Genomic DNA, 13,680 nt, shown 5'->3' on the forward strand with positions numbered 1-13,680 from the left:
TTCAAATAGAAATGCTGATATGCCACAGAAACTAAATTGTTGCCTGGCAGTCCTTATACAATGTGATAGTACTAAATGTCCATTTATTGCCTATTTAAGAACATTTTAATTTTTCTCTGATGAGTCAATATAAGAAAGTGCAGGTCTTATGAAAGTTTAGTAGTGAGTACTACTTGCATAAGTTTTGGTTGTCAAAGTTTCTCCTGTGTTCAGTGTATATCCAGGCTGAGGCTTATCACTGGGCAAGGGCCCAACTGGGACATTGCTTGAGAGAGATGGGCATGAGTCACGGCCTGAGGCAGAGATGAGCAGGTCTGTCATCAAGTGTGGGCGGCCTAGATGCCTGGTCATAGAAGCCCAGGAATATTCCCTGAAGGAACTTGAAGGGCAGAGAATCAGACATTGAACCATTGCCTGTTTAGTTTCATTCCTGTTCTGACTGCACAGTTTTCTTACTATACCAACAGAGGGACATTCCAGGTTGTCGAGGGAAACAAACCAATGTATCTTCTCATCTTTATTCCTCCTTTGTAGAGGAAATCCTACAATCCTAAGAAAACTAAATGTTGAGCACCAGGTTATTAGCATCAGTTTAAGCATTGTGATTTGGTGTAAATTATTATAAGTTCTGAATTGTAGAGAGGGCTGAATCAATGGCACTTTACTACATCTAGATTGTGTTTTACAAGGTAGAATTAAACCTTGTGGAGTGTCCTGGGATTATGTTTAAGGTTATTCTGCAGCCTTGGTCTAGGGATATATGCTTTCTGAAAGAAAGATGAATATAATATATATAATACATATGTACTCTATATATTTAATAATATAATATAAAATGTAATATACACAGCTTATAGCTAAATATAGAGAAGGAAGGAGATAGCCTGCTACTAGCTTTCTACCCTGGGCTGAATTCCTTGGAGAGCTACTGAGGACAGAGTAAAGCCTTCAGCAAGGTTGTTCATTAGGAATATTATAATAATGCAGAAATGCCTTTATTTTATACCTCGAGTAAATATTTATATACTTTTCTTTTTAGAGTCTAAAGGACTTCCTTATCCTCACTGTCTCCAGTATATAAGGAAGTATGGAGTAACATCTTTTTTCAGAAAACTCTAAGCACTTCAAGAAAACATTAAAGTCAATTGTTATAATTTGTATTGATTTGATTGGTCACTTTGTTGGACCACATCTATTTTGGCCTTATTGGCTTTGGAAGCAGACAAAAGAAGTAAGGAGCCAGTGCTGTGGTACAGCAGATTAAGCCACTGCTTACCGCTGCCATCCCATGTTGGAGTGCTGGTTTGAGTCCTGGCTGTGCATGCTTCTAATCCAGTTTCCTGCTGGGAAGGCAGCAGAAGGTGAGCCAAGTACTTGGGCCCATGCCACCCTTGTGGGAGACCAGAGTGGAGTTCTTGGCCCCCTGCTTGCTTCAGCCTAGCACAGAATTTCTCTCTTTATCTCTATCAGCCTGCCTTTCAACTAAATAATCTAAAAAAGAAAAAGAATGAAGTAGCAAATTTTCTTTTCTTATGGATGTGGTCACTTGCCTTTTTTTTTTTTTTTAAGTTTTCTTCCTTTTCTTTTTTCTTTTTTTAAAGATTTATTTATTTATTTGCAAGTCAGTTACACAGAGAGAGGAGAGGTAGAGAGAGAAAGAGAGGTCTTCCATCTGCTGGTTCACTCTCAAATTGGCCGCAATGGCCAGAGCTGCGCCGATCCAAAGCCAGGAGCCAGGAGCTTTTTCCAGGTCTCCTACATGGGTGCAGGGGCCCAAAGACTTGGCCATCTTCTACTGCTTTCCCAGGCCATAGCTGAGAGCTGGATTGGAAGTGGAGCAGCAGGGTCTTGAACCGGCACCCATTTGGGATGCTGGCACTTCAGGCCAGGGCATTAACCCGCTGTGCCACAGCCCTGGTCCCTTCTTCCTTTATTTTCTAACAGGCATTTTTTTGTTTGTTTGTTTCCTATCACTGACTAACTTAAAAGTTCCTTGATTGTGGGCCATCATTCTTCTTTTCTGAATAAGCCTTAACCTTAGTAATCAGTGGAAGTAAATTTGAAGTTCTCTATTTCTTCTCATGAACTGAAACTTTGGCTTTGGTTTCTCAAGATGATCTTATCCTGTCTCCCTTCCCTTCTTTGGACTGCATTAAAAAAAATATTACACATTTTTAGCCTTTCCTGGAGAAGGGAGTACCTTCTAGCAACACATATTTGAGTACTTAATGTTAATTAATACATTCAGTATATTCAATGAAATTTTTTTAAGATTTCTTTTTTTTATTTGAAAGGTGGCAAAGAGAGAGGCAGAGGAGAAGGAAGAGAGAGAGAGCGATTTCTTCCATCCCCTGGTTTACTACTCAGATAATTGCAATGTCCAGGGCTGGGCCAGGCTGTAGTCAGGAGCCTAGAATTCTGTCCACGTCTCCCACATGGGTGCAGGGGCCCAAACACTTGGACCATCTTCCGTTGCCTTCCCAGTACATTAAGAGGAAGCTAGATTGGAAGTGAAGCAGCTGGAACTTGAGTCAGCACCCAAATGGGATGCCAGCATCACAGGGAGTGGCTTAAACCGCTCTACCACAATGCCAGTCCCTCAGTAAAACTTTTGATAATAAGATTCTTGAAGAGATCAGGTTTACTGAATTTGAGGTTAATCGAGTCTGACATTCTATAAGCCCAAAATAAAAGTCTTACCTATTTGTTGTGTGGAACAACACTTCCATTTACCCAGCTAATCTGATTGGAAGCCTTCTCTTTCCCACTATCTGCATCCTCCACTTTCTACCTACATGTGGTTAGTTACCCTTCCCACTGGATTCTAGTTTTCCTTTGGCTAGTAACTTAGTGAAATGGCCCAGGTTTTTATCACTTCTTCCCTTTGCATTTTCTATAGCCATTTTAACTTCTTTCCCTCCCTTTTTCTGTCCCTGTCCTGCCAAAACGCCTTCCTTACTAATGTCTGAGTAGGCTCTAAAACCATCCTATGCCTGGCATTTTTCTACTCATCTTGGTTTTAAAGATTGAAACTCAAATCATGATTTTTCTAAAGTTCAAGATTAAGGAATAGCAACCCCCCCCCCACACACACACACAAAGATTAGACCTTCACTAAAACCTGGACTTAGAAACATCTGCAAGAACTTAAATTATTAGGAATATTTAAACATACATTTGTGAATTTTCACAGACCAGTAATAATTTGACTTAGAATCATGTATTTTTAGAATGAATGTATTTTTAGAATTTTTGAAAGATTTATTTATTTGAAAGAGTTAGAGAGAGAGAGAGAGAGAGAGAGATCTTTCCTTTACTGGTTCACTCCCCGCATGTCTGAAACAGCAGATATTGGGCCAGGCTGAAGCCAGGAGCCAGAAACTTCTTCCCGGTCTCCCACGTAGGTGCAGGGGCCCAAGCATTTGGGCCGTCTTCTGCTGCTTTCCCATGCCCATTAGCAGGAAGCTGTGGTATAGCAGGGTAGGCCACCGCTTTGCAATCCTGGGACTTGAACTGATGACCATATGGGATGGTGGCTCTGCAAGGCTCTGGCCTTCCCTGCTATGCCACAACAATGCCAACCCCATCTGGTTTTCTTTGTCTGCTTGACTAAATCAACATATCCAGTTGCTGAATACAATGTTGACTGTTCTTGTAGATCCATAATACTGCATCAGATAATCAAAAGCCGAAGTAGTAGGGAGAAATAATTTTTTTATATATTTGCTTGTGTTTTATTTGACAGTTTTAAAGACTTCAGCTAAAACTACTCATACATTTAAAAAATTATAGTGCTTTAATAAGAAATTAAGAAAAAAATGGGAGCTGGTATTGTGGCACAGTGGGTTAAGCTTCTGCTTGCAACACTGGCATCCCATATTACAGTTCTGGTTTGAATCCCAGCTGCTGGGGATTCAAACCTGGATGTTGTCATTTGACCAGCAGATGGAAGATCTTTTTTCTGTCTCCCTGTCTGTGTTGTGCTGCCTTTCAAATAAATAAATAAATCTTTGTAGCAAAGAAAAAGTAATTTTTTAGAAAATCTAACCTATTTTTAGATTTCAGATATAAAAATGGAACTTGATACTGAAGAATGAAACCATTATTTCATTATTCCTCATTAAACAATTTTCTATTGATCACTTCCTTGCCTGACATGCTTCTAATGGCTTGGGATACATCAGTAAATAAAACAAAGATCTCTGATTTTGTAGATTTTACATTGCAGTGACAGGAGACAGACAATAATTAATAACAGGAATGTTTAAAGGGATAAGTACAGTAAAAAAAAGTAGAGCAGGATAATGGGAATTAATTAATGTTGGCTTGGGGGCCAGGCTTTAGCATATGCTTATCAGGATAGTTTGTTGAGAAGGTATCCTTTGAGAAGGTGACAGGTTATCATTTGTCCTGTAATTATGAGTATCAGTTAGTTTGCTTTAAAAATATCAGGCTTTGAGAATTAATAAAATATGGATCAGATTCTGTTCCAGACCTTAGGGAACACACAGTTGAGCAAGGGAAGAGACAAAAATGTAAAATAAACAGAACAGTAGTCTTACAGATGCTTTGATAGAAGCATTTGTAGTCATGTGCTGCATAGCAATGTTTTGATCAACCATAGATCATGTTTATTGGTAGTTTCATGTTATAATGGATCTTAAAAAATTCTGATCACCTAATGAGATCATACATGTGTTTTTGGTGATCTTGGTGTGAACAAACCTACTGCACTGCCAGTTGTATAAAAGTATAGCATGTACAATTATGTACCATATATAATATGTGATAATAAACTGTTACTGGTTTATGTATTTACTATATCTTTTATTATTATTTTAGAGTATACTCCTACTTACAGAAAAAAAATTACTGTAAAACAGTGGGCTGTTACTCCAACAACAACCTCATATACCCACACTTGCCGTGTCTCTTGATTGCATCAAGAGGCCATATTTGAGTGACTGGCTTGTACCAACTGCATTTGTATAGGTGCACTCTATGATGTTCACCCTATGAAGAAATCACCAAAGGACACATTTATCAGAATGTATCTCCAACGTTAGGTGCTGCATGATTGTAGAGTAAGACATACAGACCTTTCTCTTTCTAATCTCATTTCATGTCTGCCCTTATTGTTATAAGTACTTTATTTAAAACTTCTGGATATTGAAGTATTGGCTTAGATTGCTTTACACTTAGTTATGTGAATTGTTCATTCTTTCTCTATACCTCTGTATTACCTTTTTTAAAAAAAATTTTATTTATTTATTTTGACAGCGTTAGACAGTGAGAGAGAGAGAGAGAGAGAGAAAAGTCTTCCTTCCGTTGGTTCACCCCCAAATGGCCGCTACAGCAGGCGCTGCACCGATCCAAAGCCAGGAGCCAGGTGCCTCTCCTGGTCTCCCATGCGGGTGCAAGGCCCAAGCACTTGGGCCATCCTCCACTGCACTCCCGGGCCACAGCAGAGAGCTGGACTGGAAGAGGGGCAACCGGGATAGAATCCGGTGCCCCAACTGGGACTAGAACCTGGTGTGCCGGCGCCGCTAGGCGGAGGATTAGCCTATTGAGCCACTGCGCCAGCCTAAGTAAAATCTTAAAAAAAATTACTTGAGGGGGCCGGCGCTGTGGCGCAGCTGGCTGCTCTGGCCTGAAGCGCCAGCATCCCATATGGGTGCTGGTTCGAGACCCCGCTGCTGTTTTTTTTTGTTTTGTTTTGTTTTTTTTACTTTGTTTTTTTGCTCAGATTCATCTAGCTTTGATCATTAGAGTTTCTGTAGTTTGGTTCCTATGCCTTTTTGACATGTCTCCAGTCTTTTTTATTTTAATGTAATTTAAAATTTTTTATATCCCACAAGAATTATATACATTTTTGAATAATGCTTAATAATGTATGTATTTCTGGAGAATAATGTGATATTTGAAGACATTTATATAATGTGTGCTAATCAAATCGTGGTGCTAAGCCCAGGATTGTATGCTTCACTGCTGAATTCTACCAACTTTTAAGAGCTATCACCAATTCTTCTCAAGCTATTTCAAAAAATCAAAGGAGAGAAAACTCTTCCAGACTCACTCTATGAGGCCAGCATTACCCTGGTCCCCATACTAGACAAGGAAACAACCAAAAAACTGGGGTTGGCATTGTGGCTAGCAAGTTAGGCCACCACTTGTGATAACAGCATCCCACATCAGAGCACTGATTCCAAGTCCTGGCTGCTCTACTTCCAGTCTACAACACTGGCACCTCAAATAAATTTTTTAAAAAATTTACCATCATCAAGTGAGATTTATCTGAGGGATGCAAAGATGGCTCAATATAGGCAAATCAATAAGCGTGATGCATCATATCAGCAGTAGGATAAAAAAAATCATTTTTAAGATAAAATTCAACATCTGTTCGTGGTTAAAATCTCTAAACAAATTTTAGTATAGGATTGCATCTGAACTTAATAATTGCTATATAAGATTTTCTAACAGTCAGCATTATACTGAATAGGGAAAAGATGAGAGTATTTCCTCTAGGACTAGCATTGTGGCATAATGGGTTAAGCTGCCATCTGTAATGCCAGCATCCCATGTGAGGGTCTGTTGGAGTCTGGATAGTCCACTTCCAATCCAGCTCCTTGCTAACGTGCCTGGGAAATCAGCAGAAGATGGCCCAAGTCATTGGGCCCCTGCACCCATATGGGAGACCTGGACTAAGCTCCTGGCTCCTGGCTTTGGCTTGGCTCAGCCCTGGCCCTTGCAGCCATATTCCCACAGAATATTCTGTCTGTCTCTCTCTCTGTAATTCTGCCTTTCAAATAAATAAAAGTGATTCATAACAAGAAAAAAAGTTTCCACTAAGATCTAAAACAAGACAAGGATTTCCACTCCCATTCTTGTGTGTATGTGTGTGTGTGTGTGTGTATTTAAGATTTATTTGATTTATTGGGAAGGCAGAGACAGAGAAAGAAAGACATCTTTCATTTGCTGGTTCATTCCCCCAAAGCCTACAACAGCCCTGGCAGGGCCACACTGAAGCCAGGAGTTAGGCACCCTATCCAGGTCTCTCACGTAGGTGTCAGGGGCCCAAGTAGTTAGGCAACCATCAGGGAGCTGCATCAGCAGTGATGTAGCTGGCATTCAAACCCACATTTGATATGGGATACAACTATCAGATGCAGTGGCTTACCCCATTGCACCTCAGCAATAGCCCCATCCACTCCCATTGTTTTTGAAATTCTCTTCCTCTCAACTGTCACTCTAAAACCATAATTTTGTCCTGTTACCTCCAATTTTAGTCCAACCTTCTCCATTTCCTTACTTATAACTTTTTATCTGATAGTTAGAAAGCTGGTTCTCTATAATATATTCCACTTGTTTGTAGTTACAGAATTGTGCTAACTCATAGTCCTATGAAATTCAGATTTAACTAAAGTACAATATTTATATATAGTTTTTGTTTTTTATCTCTATATATCTAGTCAAAATACTGCTTTTCAGAGTGAATTTGTCACTTAGGTATGACTGCTATATCAAATTACCTTAGACTGAGTAGTTTTGATATGAGGGTGCCAACAAGATCCGATACTGGTGAAAGCCTTCTAGGTTATAGTCAACTTCTTGTATCTCCCTAGACATGAGAAAGCTCTTGGTTCCTTAATCTCATTCTTCATGACCTAATTACCTCCAAATACCACTTCCTAATACCATCACATTGAGGGTTAGAATTTCAACATATGAATTTTAGGGGAACAGAAATATTTAATCTGTAATACTTATGTTTAATCTTTTCTTCCTCTTCTCTTTCAATGAAGTTATTTTACTTGTAATAGGTTAATTTGTTACTGTTTGGATGGTTTTCAATACTTCCTACTCATCCTGCCTGATTTTAATTAATTATTCGGTTGGGAGGATATGTGAAACATTAATATGGTTACAATAGTCAAAGTAGATACAGAAAGATAAGGTCAACAAAAACTTTGTGGAAGATGCAAATTATAAGAAAAATTCATGGATTTCTAATTTTTTTTTTTTTTTTAATTTTTGACAGGCAGAGTGGACAGTGAGAGAGAGAGAGAGACAGAGAGAAAGGTCTTCCTTTGCCGTTGGTTCACCCTCTAATGGCCGCCGCGGTAGCGCGCTGCGGCCGGCGCACCGCGCTGTTCCGATGGCAGGAGCCAGGTGCTTATCCTGGTCTCCCATGGGGTGCAGAGCCCAAACACTTGGGCCATCCTCTACTGCACTCCCTGGCCACAGCAGAGAGCTGGCCTGGAAGAGGGGCAACCGGGACAGGATCGGTGCCCCGACCGGGACTAGAACCCGGTGTGCCGGCGCCGCAAGGTGGAGGATTAGCCTGTTGAGCCACGGCGCCGGCCAGATTTCTAATATTTTTAACCAAAAATAAACTTATCTTTAAATTCCATTTGTAATTTTTTTATTTATTTAAAAGACTTTATTTGTTTGAGTGGTAGAGTTAGACAGAGAGAGACAGAGAAAAAGGTCTTCCATCCGCTGGTTCACTCCCCAAATGGCTGCAACGGCCAGAACTGAGCTGATCTGGAACAAGTAGCTTCTTTGGGGTCTCCCAAATGGGTTTAGGGGCCCAAGCACTTGGGCCATCTTCCACTGCTTTCCCAGGCCATAGCAGAGAGCTAGATTGGAAGAGGAGCAGCCAGGACACAAACCAGTGCCCATAAGGGATGCTGGCATGGCAGGCAGAGGCTTAGATCACTACACCACAGTGTCTCTCCCCTTTAAATTATATTTTTTCACAAACTTTTAAAAGTACCCTTGTATATTCAAAAAGGTATTGCTACTTCCTTAACTCTACTAATCAGTTCCTGTTCTCCTTGGTTTTCCTTTCTTTTCTACTGATAGCTTATATGTAGCCAGTTTCTTTAGTTTCTAGCTTATCTTTCTTTTACACAAATAAGCAGATATATTATATTCTCTTCCTCTTTTTTTTAAAAAAAAGATTTTATTTATTTATTTGAGAGGTAGAGTGAGTGAGAGAGAGAGAGAGAGAGAGAAAGGTCTTCCTTCCGTTGGTTCACTCCCCAAATGACCATAACGGCCAGAGTTGTGCCGATCCAAAGCCAGGAGCCAGGTGCTTCTTCCGGGTCTCCCACGTGGGTGCAGGGGCCCAAGGACGTGGGCCATCTTCTACTGCTTTCACAGGCCACAGCAGAGAGCTAGATTGGAAGAGGAGCAGCTGGGACTAGAACTGGCACCCATACGGGACGCCGGTGCCACAGGCGGAGGATTGACCTACTGTGCCGCAGCGCTGGCCTCTCTCTTCTCCTTCTGAAAGATTTTATTTATTTATTTATTTGAAAGGCAGAGTTATAGAGAGAGGGAGAGGAGAAGCAGAGAAATCTTTCATCTGCTGGTTCACTCCTCAAATGGCTGAAAGGCCAGGTCTGGACCAGGCTGAAGCCAGGAGCCAGGAGCTTCACCTGGATCTCTCACATGGGTGCAGGGGCTCAAGTATTTGAGCTATCACTGCTTTCCCAGGCACATTAGCAGGTAGCTGGATCCAAACTGGAGCAGCTGGGACTCAAACCAGTGCCCATATGGGATGCCAGTGTCATAGGCAGCGGCTTAAACAGTTATGCCACAGCACCAAACCCTGTTTTCTTTCTTACACTAAAGGTAGCACACTGCTTTTTTTCATTTAAAAGTGTATTTGGAAATCAGTTCAAATCACTCTAAAGCTATTTTTCTTATTCTTTTCTTATATCTTCATAATACTCCATGTTTTGCTCAATCATTATCCTCTGTATGGATATTTAGGGTGTTTGTAGTTTTTGCAATTAGAAAAATTACTGTGTGAATGACATTGTTTATATACGTTCTCATGTTGTTGGATGTTGATTGCTTCTCACATATTCAACCAACCTTGTATTTCTTGAATAAACCCAGTTTGGCTATTGTATTAGTGAACGTTTCATCACAATATTGTAAATACCTCAGAGAAACTGATTTATACAGGAGGAATGTTTATTTTGGTTCATGGTTTTAGAGGTTCTCGTCCCAAGGTTGGGTGACTCCGTTAGTCTGGTTGTCTGATGAGGGCAGTGGAAGGTGAGAAATATGCACATGAAGTATCACATGGCACACCAGGAAGCAGAGACAGGAAGCATGCTCTTCCTCCATGTCCCTCTCTCTTCACAAAACCACCCAGCAACTTAATCCAATCAAATTACTTCCCAAAAGTGTTGTCTTTAGACATCATAATTGTATTGTTTCTACCCTTAACCTGTTAACATAAGACTTTGGGGGCTGGGGCTGGCCATGTTGCATTTGGGGAGTGAACCAGTGGATGGAAGATCTTGCTCTCCGTCTATCCTTTTCTCGTTCTCTCTCTGTAACTCTGTATTTTATTTTATTATTATTATTATTATTATTACTTAATTAATTTATTTATTTGACAGGCAGAGTGAATAGTGAGAGAGAGAGAAAGAGAGAAAGGTCTTCCTTTTTGCCATTGGTTCACCCTCCAATGGCCGCCGCGGCCTGCACATTGCGTTGATCTGAAGCCAGGAGCCAGGCGCTTCTCCTGGTCTCCCATGCTTGTGCAGGGCCCAAGGACTTGGGCCATCTTCCACTGCCTTCCTGGGCCATAGCAGAGAGCTGGCCTGGAGGAGGGGCAACCGGGATAGAATCCGGCGCCCCAACCGGGACTAGAACCTGGTGTGCCGGCGCCGCAAGGCAGAGGATTAGCCTGTTAACCATGGCGCCGGCCAATGTAACTCTGTATTTTAAATAAATACATAATTAAAAAAAAAAGACTTGAGCCTTTGAGGGGGACACCCAAATGAATATCACAAATATCCAAACTATAGCAGGTAAGATATATTAAGTTTTTACAAAGAGTTATTTATTTTTTTAAGATTTTTTTTTTTTTTTTTAATTTGAAAGGTAGAGTTTTAGACGGTGAGAGGGAGAGACAGAGAGAAAGGTCCTTCCTCTGCTGGTTCACTCCCCAAATGGACACAACAGCCAGAACTGCGCTGATTGAAGCCAGGAGCCAGGAGCTTCCTCCTGGTCTCCCATGCGGATGCAGGGGAGCAAGGACTTGGGCCATCCTCCACTGCTTTCCCAGGCCACAGCTGAGAGCTGGATCGGAAGAGGAGCAACCGGGACTAGAACCGGCACCCATATGGGATGCCGGCGCCACAGGCAGAGGATTAACCTGCGCCACAGCGCCGGCCCCCAGAGTTATTTATCTGAGAAGTCTTGTGACAGAGAGAAGGGAGTTGGGGAAAGAGATCTTCCATCTTTCATCTTCTGGTTCACTCCCCAGATGCCGGTGACAGCGAGGACTAGGCCATTCTGAAGCCAGGAGCCAGGCCCTCCATCCAGGTTTCCCACCTGTATGGCAAAAACCCAAATACTTGGGCCATCAACTACTGCCACCCAGTTGCATTATCAGAAACTGGGTTGGAAGTGTGGAGTATCCAGGACTTGAACCAGACACTCTGATATGGGATGTGGGCATCTGAACTTTCAGCTTAATCTGCTGCTCTGCAATGCCAGCTCCTGTTAATGTTTTCTATAGGACTTTTACATGTCTATCATTGAGTTATATGTACCTATAACACTCCTTTCATAATATCTTGTAAGGCTGGTGTCAAAGTTTTTCTGGTCTTGCAAAAGAATTACTGCTCCATTTTCTATTCTCTGGAATACTTTATATTGTAAATTGGTATTTCTTCCTTAAGTATTTTACAGAAGTCTCCCATGAATTCATCCATTGAGTTCTTAATTTTGACTATTTTTCAATTATAGAGTGTATATTTAAAGATTTTTAAAAATCTAAATGAAAGACACAGCAAAAAATTAAAAGTAAATCCTGCTACAAAATTATCTGGAGCACCTATTGATCTGTTTCTATTATCTTTTGCTTTTCATTTATGTGTGGCTTTGTCTTAAAGGTATTTCTACTTATTTGTACTTGATTGTATTAGCTTGTATACTAACATTGTATTTGACAAATTGTTTAGAGAAACTAGCATAGATGATGATGTTTTATTTGTTTTAGCTACTAAGATGCCTGGAGTCACTAACAATCTGAGATTGTTTTAATTCATTTCAAGTATCAATATTTTTCTGGGCCACCCAGATGACCAAGTAATGTTTTAATTCTGATTTACCTTCAATCCCAAGGTGAATTTGTTTTGGGTCCGGTGACCTAAAAAAAACTTTAAAAAAAAGAAAGATTTTCTTTTTTAGAGCAGATTTATTTTCACAGTAAGTCTGAACGGAGACTAAGGTGCTTATAGATGCTCTTCCTGCATATACTGCCCAGGCTTTTAAGTGTGCTTTCCGGTCTACAACACCTCTCCTGGAATGTATCATGCCTGCAGGAGAAAAGTATGCTAGTACTAGGCTTGTCTTCTAGATGTTTATCTTCTTCCAGATCTTGGCCTGGTAATTCTTTACAACTTTGTTGGTTTCTGATGATTTTGACCAGTTGCTTTCTAATAATCAGTACAACTTTTCTAGTGGTTCTCAGTAGAAAGTTGGTCTTGGCCAGAGCCTGGCTCACTAGGCTAATCCTCTGCCTGCGGCGCCAGCACCCTGGGTTCTAGTCCCAGTTGGGGCGCCGGATTCTCTCCCGGTTGCTCTTCCAGTCCAGCTCTCTGCTGTGACCTGGGAGTGCAGTGGAGGATGGCCCAAATGCTTGGGTCCCCCACCCGCATGGAGACCAGGAGGAAGCACCTGGCTCTTGGTTTTGGATTGGCACAGCACGCCAGCTGCAGCAGCCATTTGGAGGGTGAACCAACGGAAAAAGGAATACCTTTCTCTCTAACTCTGCCTGTCAAAAAAAAAAAAAAGAAGAAGAAGGAAAGGAAAGGGGAAAGGAAAGGAAAGGGGAAAGGAAAGGAAAGGAGAGGGGAAAGGAGAGGGGAAAGGAGAGGGGAGGGGAGGGGAGGGGAGGGGAGAGGAGAGGAGAGGAGAGGAGAGGGGGGGGGGGGGGGGGAAGGAGAGGGAGGGGAGGGGAGGGGAGGGAGGAGAGGAGAGGGAGGAGAGGAGAGGAGAGGAGAGGAGAGGAGAGGAGAGGAGAGGGAGGGAGGAGAGGAGAGGGTCTGAACTACTTACCCTGGTATAATTAAACACAAATTTGGGGGCTGGTGTTGTGGCTTGCTGCTGCCTGCAGTGCCAGCATCCCAGATGGGCACCGGTTTGAGTTCCAGCTGCTCTACTTCCGATCCAGCTCTCTGCTATGGCCTGGGAAATCAGTAGAAGATGTCTCAAGTCCTTGGGAGATCTGGAAGAAGCTCTGGGCGCCTGGCTTCAGATTGGCGCAGCTCCGGCCGTTGCAGCCAATTGGGGAGTGAACCAGCGGATGGAAGACCTCTTTCTCTCTCTCTCTCTGCCTTTCCTCACTCTGTGTAACTCTGACTTTCAAATAAATAATAAAATAAAAACAAATTTGTTTGTTACAAATTATTGCCAGTAGGTTGTGTATCTACTTAGATATAAGATCTTTTTAGATATTAGGTACTTAGATAAGGGTAGATCTAGATGAATCTATTAAGAAATGGCACAACTAGGGGGCTGGCATTGTGGTGTAGCAGGTAAAGCCACCGCCAGTGATACTGGCATCCTATATGGGTGCCAGTTAATATCCTGGCTGCTCCACTTCTGATGCAGCTCCCTTCTAGTGGCCTAAGAAAAGCAGCAGAA

At 41.7% G+C, this 13,680-nt stretch overlaps 1 protein-coding gene across 4 annotated transcripts in view; it reads left to right on the forward strand.

The window, feature by feature from the left end:
• The window catches only part of OSBPL9 (oxysterol binding protein like 9), a 194,666-nt gene that overhangs the window by 82,988 nt on the left and 97,998 nt on the right, over positions 1-13,680 (forward strand). The gene's annotated exons all lie outside the window — the stretch shown is intronic.

This window comes from Lepus europaeus, chromosome 5, assembly GCF_033115175.1.
Source record: "Lepus europaeus isolate LE1 chromosome 5, mLepTim1.pri, whole genome shotgun sequence".
Classification (NCBI taxonomy): Eukaryota; Metazoa; Chordata; class Mammalia; order Lagomorpha; family Leporidae; genus Lepus; species Lepus europaeus.